The 14,459-nt window shown below is 39.1% G+C and overlaps 1 long non-coding RNA gene across 1 annotated transcript in view; it reads right to left on the minus strand.

The window, feature by feature from the left end:
- Window positions 1-9,440: 9,440 nt before the first annotated feature.
- The window catches only part of LOC123970410, a 7,515-nt gene continuing 2,496 nt past the window's right edge, over window positions 9,441-14,459 (minus strand). Inside the window, exons 2-4 of the long non-coding RNA XR_006824967.1 lie at window positions 12,408-12,645; window positions 10,957-11,054; window positions 9,441-9,617 (exon numbers count right to left, since the gene is read on the minus strand). This is a non-coding gene — a long non-coding RNA (uncharacterized LOC123970410). The remainder of the gene's footprint in view (window positions 9,618-10,956; window positions 11,055-12,407; window positions 12,646-14,459) is intronic.

Below are 14,459 nucleotides of genomic sequence, written 5' to 3' on the forward strand. Positions count from 1 at the left end.
CGCAGGGCCACACATAGACAGACAACCACTCACACCTAAGGACAATTTTACACCAATTAACCTAGCCTGCATGTCTTTGGATGGTGGGAGGAAGCACCATCCGGGAGCACCCGGAGAGGACCCACGCGGACACAGGGAGAACATGCAAACTCCACACAGAAAAGCCGGGGCAAACGGGGTTTGAACCCGCGACCTTCTTGCTGTGAGGCAGAAGTGCTATCCAGCAGAACACCGTGCTGCCCCATCTCTATTGTGTGGTTTGAAAATTTGAAAATTGTCAAGTGAATGACAGTCCTGATAGGATGAACATAACCTATCTGGATCCCACGAGTTTGAGTATTTTTCCAATTTAAAACAACGAAGAAATTTCAGATTTAATGTGTAACAGACCCCGGACGTGAGGTCTGTTTGCAGATTATGATTTTTAACCTGTAGATAACAGGAAAATTATGAGACAGGCAACAGGTAGTGTGCTTCTCTTCCTCACTTCTGTCGTACTTTAATACACATGTATATTTTAACTACATTCTTTACACCACATTTCTCCTATTTTTTTTTTCAATTTCAAGGTCACATCATGACAAACTAATATAACAAAATTCCAGTTTCTGTTAGAATGGTAATATTCCACATATTCCACACTTCACTAGTCTTCATATAGAAATAAAATAAAATACATTGTTCTCCAAATCTCTTTGGTCTGCTGCTCACAGCTATAATAAGTGAATTAGTAGTTGCATAAAGGCTTCCGGCTAACCTGGCTGCTAGGAAATAATACATGTTTAGCATAAAACAAACAAAATACAATGGCCTAAACCCACAGGTGAACGACATGAGTAGCAGTAAATATGCATTATAAACACCAAACATTATCTCCGAACACATTCTTCACAAAGCTGCTTTTTGCAAGAGCCTAATCAACTGGATACAATTATGGAGCGTATATTAGCAGTCGAGAAAATCAAGTTCAATACACACGTTATACACAAGGTGAGCCAAGCTAGCTTAACATGCAAAGTAGCGTTAGCATCCTCGACTACGTTACATTCACGACACTTAAAAACAACAAAGTAGAGGTTCAGATAAACAGAGCACAACAAGGCAATAAAATATATATTACACTTCAATATTTTTTAAACCCCATGGATTTTACTTCATGGATCTTACTAACTTGTAGAGAACAGGAAAATTATGAGACAGGCAACAGGTAGCGCGCTTCTCTTCCTCGCTTCTGTCGTACTGAAGACGAGGGTCGGCTGCAAGCCACACTAAGCCGTCTCGCTAGGGAGGTGATACCCCCTTGTGGCAAAAAATCGGTATTTCGCTCCTAACATAAATGTACATCAAATTAACTAAATGTGGCTCTGCTACAACAATAAACACCTGGAAATTACAGATTACAAATAAAATCACATAATGTGACCACACATTCCTGTGTGTCACAAATGCACAGACATAAGCGTGGTATCAATTTCATCTAACTCTCCAAGAATGCAAATAAGCTTATTTCCCAAAATCAGAGCTCAAAAATAAGGATTGCCTGGGGCAAGGAAATTGACACATCAGGCTAGTAAACGTAGGAATTCACTTGCGCGATCAGGCAAAATTATATTTAACATATTGAATTCTGATCTGTTTTTAATAATAGATTTTTTAAATAAGCAATTATTTAGTTACGAAAAATAACTAAAAGAACCGAACCTATAAGGAGTATCGATAAGAGTAGATGTATTGGTAAAATCCTAGTGATACCCATCCACACAATCCTACGTGTGTTGACTCGGCAGGGATAACATTAAAGGAGAAAAGTTGATCTATAGAAGAATAAATATTTGAAAGCAATACAGAATGCCTGATAGTCTTACTGCATTATATTCAATTATATTTTGAATATTAACCAGGTGCCTGAAATTTGTGTTTTCCTTTACATAAACAAAGATATTTCCACTATGAATGAATGCTGAAACAATCATCAGAATGCGAGAAAGTCAGGACCCCCCAACTTCCCACTAAATATGCCCCAAATGTTTAAATGAACGTTGCTGCCTTTGGCCTTTGTCTCTGGCACAGAAGACCAATCTAGTGGAGTAAACATCTGACCAGAATAATCACTCACATTATTCCCTCAGAGTATCTAGTTCCTCCCAAACATGTCTTTCATATAAAAAAAATAGGTATTTTGGTGAGAAATAAATCATGTGTCTAAGCCTGATGTGCGTATATGTTTTCAAAGATTGGACCTCTTATTTTGAAATTAAAGTGTTCAAGATTTTCTCCCTGGCTGCCGTTTTGTGTCTATTTAAACCCCCCTGTAGAAAACTGCAGTACTGACTTTCCTACAGCAGATGGAGGCAGCTTTGCTGTTATTGCAGCTGTTCTTCCTTTGATTTATGCATTTGGTTGATTTATTACTAAATCTGAAGGTCTGAATGCTTACAGCACTTTATAACACACTGTAATGTAATTGCTTACAAATACATTAATAAACACTTGTAATGATATATATTTAAAGCTACATTAGGGTGTCATTAACTTAAATTTATTAGGTCTATACTGTCTATAGTGTTACCCACAAGACAATATGTGACTCAAGGTAAATTAATTAAACTGATAGCAGCATGAAAACAGGCTGCACAGCCTGTGTATTATGTCAAGTTAAACATCAGTTTGCTTACACAGCGAGAGATTCACATGTAAAGGGAAGCTGTCTATTGGAAAGTTATCCTTTGTTGTTCCATCTTTGAAATTATTTGCAAAGTTCTTGAGAGGCAGAATCTCTCCCTGTGTCTTCTTGCAGTAATAACAGACAAAGTGAACATCAATAGTAAGAGCATTTCTTTTTATCATTAGAGATTCTTCACACTTGTTTCTCCTACGGGGAGTCATCTTCTATTTAAGAACGGCAAGGTGTTCAGAGGTGACTACCTAACCCCACTGCCAAATATTACGTCCTGTGTGATTAACGAGATGAGAGCCTGTTCTGGAAGCATTAGGAGCAATAATAGCCTCGCTAGTCTGTCCAATTATCAGTCTAATGATTATTTAAGCATAGTGGGACTTTGGAGTAGGCCTGCAGGAGGAGCCGTGGTTTGGTGTAAAGTCCCTGTTGTGATAAAGAAATTACATTGTTAGAGTCAGTTCTAGCTTCAAATTTTGCCAGATTTATCGGAACCTGAATGGTAAAGTGGGAGACTCTGTATGCAGATTTTTTAATTTTGTGCCAATCAATGACAAAGTAAGTGGAAAGTCGAGGCGATTTCAAACGCTGTCACCTTAAAAGTCTCAAAGCAGACCTAAAATAAAGCTCATTGAACAGCTGCACACAAGAACAAAGATATTTACATGTGCATCAGATTTGCATGTGCAAACATTTACAGTATGTACTGTAAAAGGGAGAGAGGGGTTTGGTGATGATGAGGCCAGCTGCAGATAGAAAGAAACTGTTCCAGTGGTGTGGTTTTGGTTCTGACGCAGCCTCCCGGCAGAGTCTCTGAAACAGTTTGTGTCCAGGGTGTGAGGTATCAACCATAATCTATCCTGCTTGCCTCAGAGTCCTGGAGGTGTACAGATCCTGGAGGGATGGAACATTGCAGCCAAACACGTTTTCTGCAGAGCGAATGATCCGCTGCAGTCTGCCTTTGTCCTTGGCAGTAGCAGCAAACCAACGTAATTTTAACCTAGCACCTAGTATCATTTAACATATCAAACAACATTTGTGGCCCCGCTGTTAAGGCTCTGTAAACAACAGAATCAGTCAATAAGCTTCGTCCAATAGGTTTATACTATAAAGGACAAACATATAAGAAATTAATTAAGCATATTCTTCAGACATCAGGAATAAAATTATAAGGGAAACACTCGTTTTTAGATTCCAAAATTAGGGTTTCCAAGGAAGGTTAAAATCATGAGGATACTAGAAGAAGTTTCGCCTCTCATCCAGGAGGTGTCTTCAATTCTGGCTGACTGGCAGGGAATCCCAGCTATTTAACCTCTGTGGGGTCGTTGTCAAGGTGATCGATAGACTGTCCTTTCACCCCTTCCCAGGAAATTGAACAAACGCTCACAAGCGGTATCGGTCATCCTGACAATGAACCCACAGAGGTTAAATAGCTGGGACTGGTCAGTCAGAACTGAAGAAACCTCTTTGATGAGAAGTGAAACACCTTCTCATATCTTCAACCAAGTACAGTTGCCCTTGATTTGAAACTGCCTTGGATAACTATGAAATTATTGTTAGAAATTAGATGTTGTTGCTTCTTTCTTATATTATTATATATTGGTTCTGCCTCTGCTGTCTGAACCTGTGCTTCCAGAATTTTAATACAATCATTGTGCTATTTTTATTTATTTTTTTTACATTTCTGACACACACATACATTATTTGATTTATTGCATTGAGTTTTTCAAAGTCGGTTAGAAGGAAGTTTAGTTTTATTCCAGAAACCACTACAACAGTCACACTACAAGAAATGGTTAGTTTACACTGTGTATACAGATGACTGTTCAAAAGAAGTGGATGCAGCCAACGTGATATCACCCATTTGTCATTTTTGCAGTCGCTGTATAAATGAATGTATGTATGATTGAATGAACAGCTTAGTTTTAAATACAGTTTACAAAGCACACAGTAGATATGTTTGATTCTTCCAATAGTAGCCTACTTACCAGATGTTGCATTCTTACATGTTTTTCTTTCAATCTTAGCGACTAGGATGACATATGCCAATACACTTGATGCAGTGTGATTGTAAACACAAGCAGTTCAGTATGTCACAGGGTTTCCCATCCACAACTGATGTGTCATCACAAATAGTATGTCCAGACGCAAGTTATTGCGTGACTTACTGAGCCGCCAGTACTTTTCCTCAATCAGAGTCGGCCAAACTGTCTCGGCGAAAAGGGAAAAAGTCAACACAGAGGAGTCAACTAAGGCACTTAGGTTTAACTTTGGGGTAGTTTTTCCATTTGAGAATATTTGGTTATGCCCATTATGAAAACCTGTTATCTTTTGGCCACATTGCATGGTAGATGATTCTCGAACATTAGTGCAAAATGATGAGTGTTCAGAGGAGCTCTTGCAGTTTTGATGTCAACTCCCAAAATGTACATACAAAAATATTTCCCTGATGTAAGATCAAATTAATCTTTTCCCATCTTTGGATAATCCTGTCACTGTGAATTAACTTTGATTCAAGAGAAACACATTATTCTACTTGTTCTGACAGGTTAACTTTCTGCTCTGAGCAGCATGTACCAGGAAAGGAAAAAAAAAACCATCAGTAAATGCACACATGAACCCACTCATTCCACACACACACAACAAACACCTCAAACACCTCCTTTATTACTACTCGGTGTATTTATTGAGTACTCATCCAGCCTAACCAAAGAGCCCTAATTACACGCATAAGTGAGTGACAACTCCACTGAGTGGGCACTACACATACAAATAAGACTGTATGTAAGGTTACAGGTTTTTTAGTGTGTGCATGAGAATGTGCGTGTGTGGGTGTGTGTTTGGAGTGTGAACTGCAGTTTACATTTGAGCTTGCGTGTGCACGTGATGCAGCTGCTCCTGGTGCACCGGAACAGTGTTAGTCACTGTCACCCTGCTATTCAGCAGAGGATGATGGACGTCAGAGGGTCAGCCTCCAATTATCCTCTTTACTCTGATGAGGGAGGCTGACCTGCCTCTCCAAACGCCTCAACCCCCTCGTTCCCCACCAAAATCTCTTTTTCTTTCTTTGTCATTCTTTCTGTCCTTCACCGTATATGTTATAAAGAAAAGGAGCATAATAAATAGTCTCTATTCGTGGAGCTGATTGTATTGTTTAGAGGTCACAGCAGTTTTAACTAGACCGAAGTGTACACCAGGTCATACAAGGTAATTTAGGAAAAAAGTCTTATTATTTTATAATTCTCAAACCCCAGGTTTGAAACCTCTTCTATAAGATACCACTGGTAGTATAAAGACTGTGGTGTACTGAAGAGCAAATAACATACCTGCATAATTTTCAAAAGGATGATTAGTTTGCTAGTGGCTGTGGAACCCTAAGCAGCAACTTTCATGCCTCAAGCCAGTTATGTGTTAGTGGCAGTTTTAAATTCGTATTTGACTTTTAAAGGTCCCATATTAGATTGTTTTCACTTGGAGGATTGTTGTGAATTTTATATTCTTATTCAAGGGGAGAAAAAAACAGTTACTGGGCAATAGTACAATTTGCTGAGTGGCTTCTTTTTGTGACACACACTTGTTTAAACAGGCTCAAACATATTGGGACAGCACATGGCCGTAAATTTTTTATGAACATATACATGTAGAATCCCAGGCTCACACACAAACCTGCCATCTGTAAAAAAAGAAAAAGGTCGACATTTTTCTATTTGCATCACATGACCACTTATATAAGAAGCTGGTGAAATGGGTACATGATGTATTGGTCATACACAGCTGTAGTGTGTGAAAGCCGTAGGTTAAGATTGGAGGCCACAAATTGAGGAAACCATTCCATTAGGTTTTATTGACATCTGTCGCAGTTAATTAGTGTTATTTATACTGGCTGACAGGGTACAAAATGTCCAGACAGTCCCCTAGAGAAAACATATTGAATCCTTTTCTAGAATTATCCAAGAAAATCTCCACACATGGGTACCCCATCTGAGCCTGTTACCTTCTCACAGAGGGTGACTTTTAGCTAAAAGTTAAACAGGATTAAAAACAGCTTTTCCCAAAGCGTACGATTAAATTCAGCCACAGGCAAAATGTGTTGACAGAGGGTTTTAATCTAATTACATTCCTGTTTTGAGGTCTGTCTCCCAGTGAGATCTAGTAAACTGGGACTAGGAATGTGGTCTCAAGAAGCTATGCCAGCTCTGCAAGTGCATTAAGGGCATGTCCAACTCTAGTTAAATGCTAGTTAAATGGTGAATAATTTGGGTGCAAAGTAAGGTGCAAAGGGGTTGTAGTCAGTCATTAATCATAGGTATGTTTTGGCCGTAACATGATTTAAACCAGTCAGAGTGTCATCTTACATTCCCTTCCAGCGTTCCTATTCAAATGCGGATGAATGTCACATTATACAAACCATAATAAAATGTTTCTTTTTAAAATGTGATGGAGAAAGAAGAGCGAGAGAGGAGCATGTGACTGTAGTGTCAACATGATATAAAAATCTTCATATGATCTAATGTTACAGTTCATTGGGTTATGAGTGAAGTGTATGAACTACACTGCAGACTGGAGTTTCTGTTAACAACAGACAGACTGATCTGCGTTATATACATTGGTCTGTCTCCTCATCCTGCATTATTATGATGACCTGGTTATGGGCCACATCTCTGTCTTCCAGGTCATTTCTTCAAGGTGTGTTGTATTGATGTTTGAGTGTTTTCTTGAACGATTTACTTTAATGATTAGATAGGCTGCTGTCAGTACACACGTACGATCCTGTCTTGGGAGATTTAAATAATCAATGAAATTATGCTGCTGTGCATGTGCGTAATTGCACACAGCGTCTCTCTTAATGGGGAGACACGTCACCCCATTAACAGAGATGCTTTGTGCTCCAGTGTTTTAAGCTAGGCCTAACTGCTGATTTCAGCATGCTAACATGCTCATACTGACAATGCTAGCATGCAGATGTTTACCAGGTATGATATTTACCATGTTTACCTTAGTAGACCATACTAATGCTATAATTGGCTAATTAGCACTAAACAATACAGCTGAGGCTGATGGGTATGTTGTGAGTTTTGCAGGTATTTGGTCATAAAACAAAGTTTTGGATATATCCAAATTTTGACCTGATGATGCTAGAGGAAAAGTCTTTTAAAATTTCATAGTGACTTAATAGTTGAGATATTTCACTCTGGACCAAAGTGCTTTGTAGAACCACATGGCTAGCCTGACAGAAAAACATTATAAGTTAGTATTTCCAGATTATTCCTCATTTACTAAAGATTTATTTAGAGCCTTTAAATGACTCATATCTACCAAAGTTACCCATTGAGCGCTTTATTTCAGCAGTGACCATCACGGAGTTAATAATAAATCCCTTCAATGTCACTTTCCCCACATAAGGAATTTCGCATAAGCATTTCAGATTCACAGTGTGGGGGCAGGTCAGGTTGAATCTGCAAGGGTCCTCATTGACAGCCTGAGCCTGATTGAACCACTTTATGGACCCCTGGCCCTGATCTGTTCTCTTTAACAGATGGCAATGCCAGCACCATCAGCAAATACAAACAAGGCCCTGAAATTAATAGTCTTATTGATTTATGCCTGAGCAGACTGTGTCATCATCAGCTATAGGTACAAAAAGAGACGCATCTGTGTAACTGAGATGTACTGTTGGTCTGGAGGGTCCGCTCTAATTCTCCAATTACTTGTGTGTCACAGTTTGTGTTTGTGTATGTGTGTGCGTGTGTGTGTGTGTGTGTGTGTACAAGTGTGAGGGCATAGTAGCCATGGTAATGAAAAACACCCACCACACTGTTAACATTAATACATAACCCTACTTGGAATATTATGCTTCAGAGCCTTTCACCACCTAAACACAGTATTGCAGAGTTTGTTCATGTTGCTCCCATTTTGAAAAGTCACTCATCCGCAGCAACATACCCAAAGTCATTTGAACTAAACCCACTCTTTATAAACCATTAGAAAGGTTACAGCACCATTTTGGGCAGGTTGAGCCATCAGGTGAGCAGCTAACGTTGCAAATAGTAATGAGAGACTGCAATTTGTAAAGCGTGGGTTACTTAGGCCCAATCACCACTACTCCGTTTTAGTTTAAAAACAGAGTTTTAAAACAAATACGATCTCCGCACCAGTGTTTTAGCTGCGTATCAGAGTTGATCTCCGTCTACATTAAAACGACTGAAAATGCACATCTAGTGGCCGTTCATGTTTGTAAACATTAAGCAGATGGTCTATTCTGTAGTTACAGAAGTTTTGGCGAAAGAATAAATTAATGCAGACAAAGAATCACACCAGCTTTTTTCAAAAACTCTGTCAGTAGCATTGTGTTTTTGCTTTGCATGACTGATAAGACCCAATCAGAGAGGCAAACATGAGCGTCTGCGTCATCATTTCTAAAGTCCTCTGTTTTCGCCTGTCCGCGCTTAAGCGCTACCCGGAGTTTTAAAAACGGTCGGCAGGGTTTTCAAACTTCTCTGATTTAGGCTTTCGTTTTCGCCATTTTAGTCTGGACGGGAGGTGCAAACGTAGCAAAAGGTCTCTGTTTTAAAACAAAAACGTGTGTGGATGGGGCCTTAAATACAATTAGAGGAGGAAAAAAACACATTATCCACTTCTTTCATTATGTTTCTCTACAGATTCTCTGCACACAATAACAAAGATTCAGTGTTTAATGTCGCACTCATTGTTGACTGTCCCTCAGACGCTCCTGTTAGACAAATGAACACTGCGCAGACTTTTTCGTCCCAGACTCTTTGCTCTGCGGCTCACCATTAACCTGTGTGGTCGCTGGTTCACACAGTGTAGAGTTTCTGTTGATTTATGAACCTTAACTCAGTGGACAGTAGTATCACACGGTGGTGGCAAGAGATCCGGCTCGACATCCGTCATCCAGGGCCCATCACTCATGATGTCAATGCTGCATGACAAATTATAACCTTTAGTGGGACAGTTTGTGCGTATGTGTCTGTGTGTCTTTGTGTGTGTGCGGGAGAGTAAGAGTGAAAGTGTATTTGAGCCTGATTGTCCTTGTTTGTTCATGAGGGAGGAATCTGTTTTACTACTTTCAGGGATTAGCATACTCGTGATAGCTGTGTCTACATTTTTAATGCCATTTACGCACTCCAGTCAGACCGGACCCGCGGAGGAAACCGGAGGACCTGCAGTGTATAAATAGTGCTTGTGCATTTAACATTTACTGCTGACCATTTTCTAAAGCTGGTAGGGGAGTTTTGTATGTGTTTTTCTATCATTGGCACATGAAGAAAAGAAAAACACACTTTGGTCTAATACATGTATTTAATGATCCAACCAACCTGTCAGTCATCATATCTTCATCAGGGCCTCCTAAAGCTTAGCAATATAATTAAAGGCCCTCAAAATGTATTTTTCTAATCATCTAAATTTGTGTTTTTCTCAGTCAGTTAGAAAAAGGTGATGTTGTGTACTATTTCTGTGCACCAGTCAAGATTTAGCAATGTTTGAATCAAACTGTGATGACAGTTGGTGGGTTGTTTGGTTACTGTCAATCAAATCTGATCAAATCTTTTTTTAAGCTTATTTAGTCATGAATATTTCATGTCAGATATATTTGCACTGGACCTACAGTAAGTGTTCAGATACTTGTCTTTTCTACACATTGAGTGCAGGGTAAAACTGCCAATACTCCCGTTTTTCCCACGTTTCTCCCGTATTTCAAGGCCATCTCCCGGTGCCTTCCCGTTTAGTTGTAAATCTATTCTCTGAGAAACTTGACTGAGACTTTACACAATCATTCTATGATGGCACCTACTCTGCTCATCAATTCAAGCATAAATGCCAAACATTTGCATTTTACAGCTTCTGAAATGTGAGGATTTGCTGCTTGTCTTTGTCATGTATCACAATAAATTAAATATATTTGGGTTTTGAACTGCTGGTGAGACAATGGCACATTTCCTATACTAAAGATTAATTAATTTATTAAAAAAATAATCAGCAGATTAATTAATAATAATAATTAGTCACAGCTCTTGTAATAATGCAAGTGCATTAAGTGATTAACTATCATAATTAGGTTTCTAGTTGCTGCAAATACATTCTCATACATACAGAAATAGGATGAAACCAACTGTTGGAAGGTGCTTTGGAAAAGAGTAAGTAGTACTGTCACGTGAAGTATCTGTCATTTGTAGAACGTGGGCTAAAATGTGCTTTGGTACGGCCCTTTAAACACATGTGAAACATGTAAAATGAACCAAAACTGTAAAAAGAATCACCTGAATTTCTTTATAGCTTTTTACAACAGGAACTCTGTTTATTTGAGAGGGCAAACAAACCAGGGTTTCATCTCAGGTGGCCAGGCTGTATCTTCGACCTAGAGTAAAATAAAAATACTCACCATTACCAAGACAGTTATAGAAACATCCAACAACAGATGGTGGAAGAAATAATGGACCCAGCCCATCAACAACATGCCATTATCCACTCGTTAGTCCTCACGTATACATTTTAAGTTCTGTTTTTGTGTATGCGTTAGTCCCCGTACATGCAGCTACTGAAATAGCCTGCTGAGTGGATGTGTAATGGGGAGCCAAGGTTAAGAATGTGTGGCCTCCATTACCTGCGTTGCTTCTGCTCTCAACCAGTTTCGTTCAGATGTTTTCTGGTGATCTGATGTATTTTTTATATAATATATGCTGTGAATAAAGGAGGTGAGGGCTGATTCAGAGCCTCAGCAGGTAGATGACCTGCATTCACTACCTTACTTCATCTTCTTGTAATGACATTGTCAAGATCAATATTATGAGATGATTTTTTATAACTGTTTTCAACAGTGGTGAGCATATAAGCAGAACATTAGACATTAGAACCCATTGCTCTATCTTTTAATCAATGATTTGATATAAAGCAGTTCATAAACTGGTGGTGATGATGTGTGCAATTTACAACGTTTCTGGATTTTGAGCTATATCAACTTTTACTGATGTCCTGGTGCATATTTAATTGTCCTTTAAATATTATACTTATAGTTTGTACTTAATCTTATATGATTGCTTGTTTAGTGTAGAATAAAATGTTTGTTTATTTGCCTCCAAACAGCCAATGTACCAAACTGTACATTAGCTATATGACAGCTAGCAACGGACTTACCAACCGTGTCTGTCACAGTGTGTCCGTGTGTGTTCAGCTCAGCCTCACTCATGCTCTCTCTCTAAATTTCTCTTTGCACTGAACACACAGTAAGAGGTTTAATTGTGCATTGAAATTAAACTGAAAAGTACACAGCGACAAGACTGTGTGCTCTCTCACCAGGTGGGATCATAATTATTTGAAATGAAGAATAAAAGGTTGATGCACAATAGGCATTTCTTCACAGAATTTATGCAGGAGTCTGAATAACTTTGTCACCCATTTAGTTAATTAAAAAGAAATAATAATAATTTAAATTGCGAATACGAATGCCATCCACACGTCCATTATGAATTAAAATACCATTCTCCAGTCCATGCAAATCTTAACTATTCTACTAATAATCGCGCTGGAAGTCTCATCACTGCACACATACACACACAGAAGGCCAGTCCACACTCTGCAGATGATGTCCAGTCTCGCAACGGAGCAGCATACATATGTAGGTTACAACTCAGCCAAATGCTCTACACTGAGCCCTGGCAGAGTGCTGAAGGTCTGCAGCCAACTGACTAACATTTACAGGGAAATCACCCACCTGCACGCACAATCCAGCCACAGATGGTGCAGAGTTTCTGCTCAGGGAAGGCACAAAGGACGTGGCCACCGATACTGTCAGCAGCCATGTGTTTGTTTACAGTCATAAGGAAGAGACGGTTGCAGGTGACAGATGATTGCAATGAGATCTATTGGATGTTCCTCCTTCTCAGGGCCTGGGGTCTTTTAAATTGTTGGCTGTCAATGTGTTTCAAGGGATATGATGGTGGCAGGGTGGCCTAACAGTGAGAGAAATCTGCTTAATTTCATTGAGCCTCTGACATAGCTGCAAATTAGTCACCTTTCTGCAAAATTATGTTTTGAATGATGGCACCCGCCTGATTTAGGGCCCACCTGGGAAAATCACAGACACACCTGCACTTGATGCATGACAGTGCTTGACCACAAATTTGTGATGCAAACTGTTGTTGCTGTTTTTGGCTTGCTGTTACTTGAACAGTTGCTGTTTAACTGAGCTGCAGAACGTTAGCTTGTCAAAATCGAGCTAACTTTACCTTTGTTCACCCCAGCAACAGTGGTGAACAATTAAAAGTGGTGCGTGACGAAACCTTAGTTGGTAATTGCATTAATTTTCAATGTGAGCGGTTTACTACTCAAGGCAGAGTAGCCGACAGCGTATGATCTGCGTCAAAATGCCCACGGCTGTTGTTTTCTATATTGAAGGTTCAGTGTGTAATATTTCTGAGGATTTGTTGACAGAAATGCAATATATGATCTATAACTATGCTTTTAGTGGTGTATAAAGACCTTACATAATGAACCGTTATGTTTTTATTACCTTAGAATGAGCCATTTCTATCTACATAACTGTGGGTCCCCCCTTCCATGGACGTCACCATGTTCATGTTTCTGCAGTATCTGACAACGGACAAACAGTGCTACAGACCGCGTTTTGTGATCACGGTGTTCTTCTTCTGCTTGTATAATTCCGGCAGTGTAGACGTCTGTCACTACATCGAATGCGTATGAAGAATAAGTGGAGGAAATAATAATAATAAACTGTCTGAGTAGTCCTCTGGTTTATTAAAAGTAAGAAGAGAAGTGACATTTGGACAAATGAATGAGCACATGTATTATTTAGCACAAGCAGACAGCCTGTGGATCTTCATACGATGAAGCCAGACAGAAATCATGGATATAATCATTGTAGATTTTCCCAGATGGAAGGCTCTGATGTGGGACAGACGTTTTCAAAGCGGTGCTGAAGTTGTCAGATTTTAGCAATGCAAATTAAAATTGTTGTTTGATAGCTTCAGCTAGAAGATGGAAAATCACCGAAAGATGTGAATTGTTTCCCCTGTCAGTAGTGTAAAATATGTAATGTTAGTTGGATTAATTTCATGTTGCCTAGTTATTGTCCAGCCTGTGGTTTGGCTTTGCCGGTTAGGTTAGGGAGACAATCAGCTGATCGGTAATTGGGAATACAATGGTAAGGTTATCTTAGAGCATGGAAGCATCAGCCAGCTAAACTTTTACTGCCCTGGTAGAAAAAACATGTAGATTAATTTCATGTAGTTATTCTCCAGCGCTGTGCTATGGCTTTGTTTGTTACCTTCCTGAGACAAACAGCTGATGAATATTATTGGCATTAAAACAGCATGGAATCTCAGATCAGAAGCTAAACTTCACATTTTACTGCCCTGGTGGAAAAAATGTATTTCTTTTTACTGCTAATGGTGATATGATAACAAGACCGTTTTCCTATCAAGTGACCAATAATGAATCGCTACCATGCATACAAATGTGTAATTTGTACTTTCACATGCTAAATGCCCATTAAACACATTGCACAGTTTTGCCACAAGCTGAAATTATGGCTGTCAGTACTACTTTGTGTTTCTGTTGTATTTCAATAAATTAAAAGAAACATTTTGGTAAGATATGCAGATTGCTTATCTAATTTAGCAAAACGAGAGGAGCCTTGATCCTCACCTGACAATGCCTTTGAAAACTTCATGTATTATGTGGTTTATAATGGACTGTGGTGCAGAAACAGTGAGGCTTACATTTCCCTGTTATCTGTCAGTGGTCA

This window comes from Micropterus dolomieu, linkage group LG04 (assembly GCF_021292245.1).
Source record: "Micropterus dolomieu isolate WLL.071019.BEF.003 ecotype Adirondacks linkage group LG04, ASM2129224v1, whole genome shotgun sequence".
NCBI classification, from domain to species: Eukaryota; Metazoa; Chordata; class Actinopteri; order Centrarchiformes; family Centrarchidae; genus Micropterus; species Micropterus dolomieu.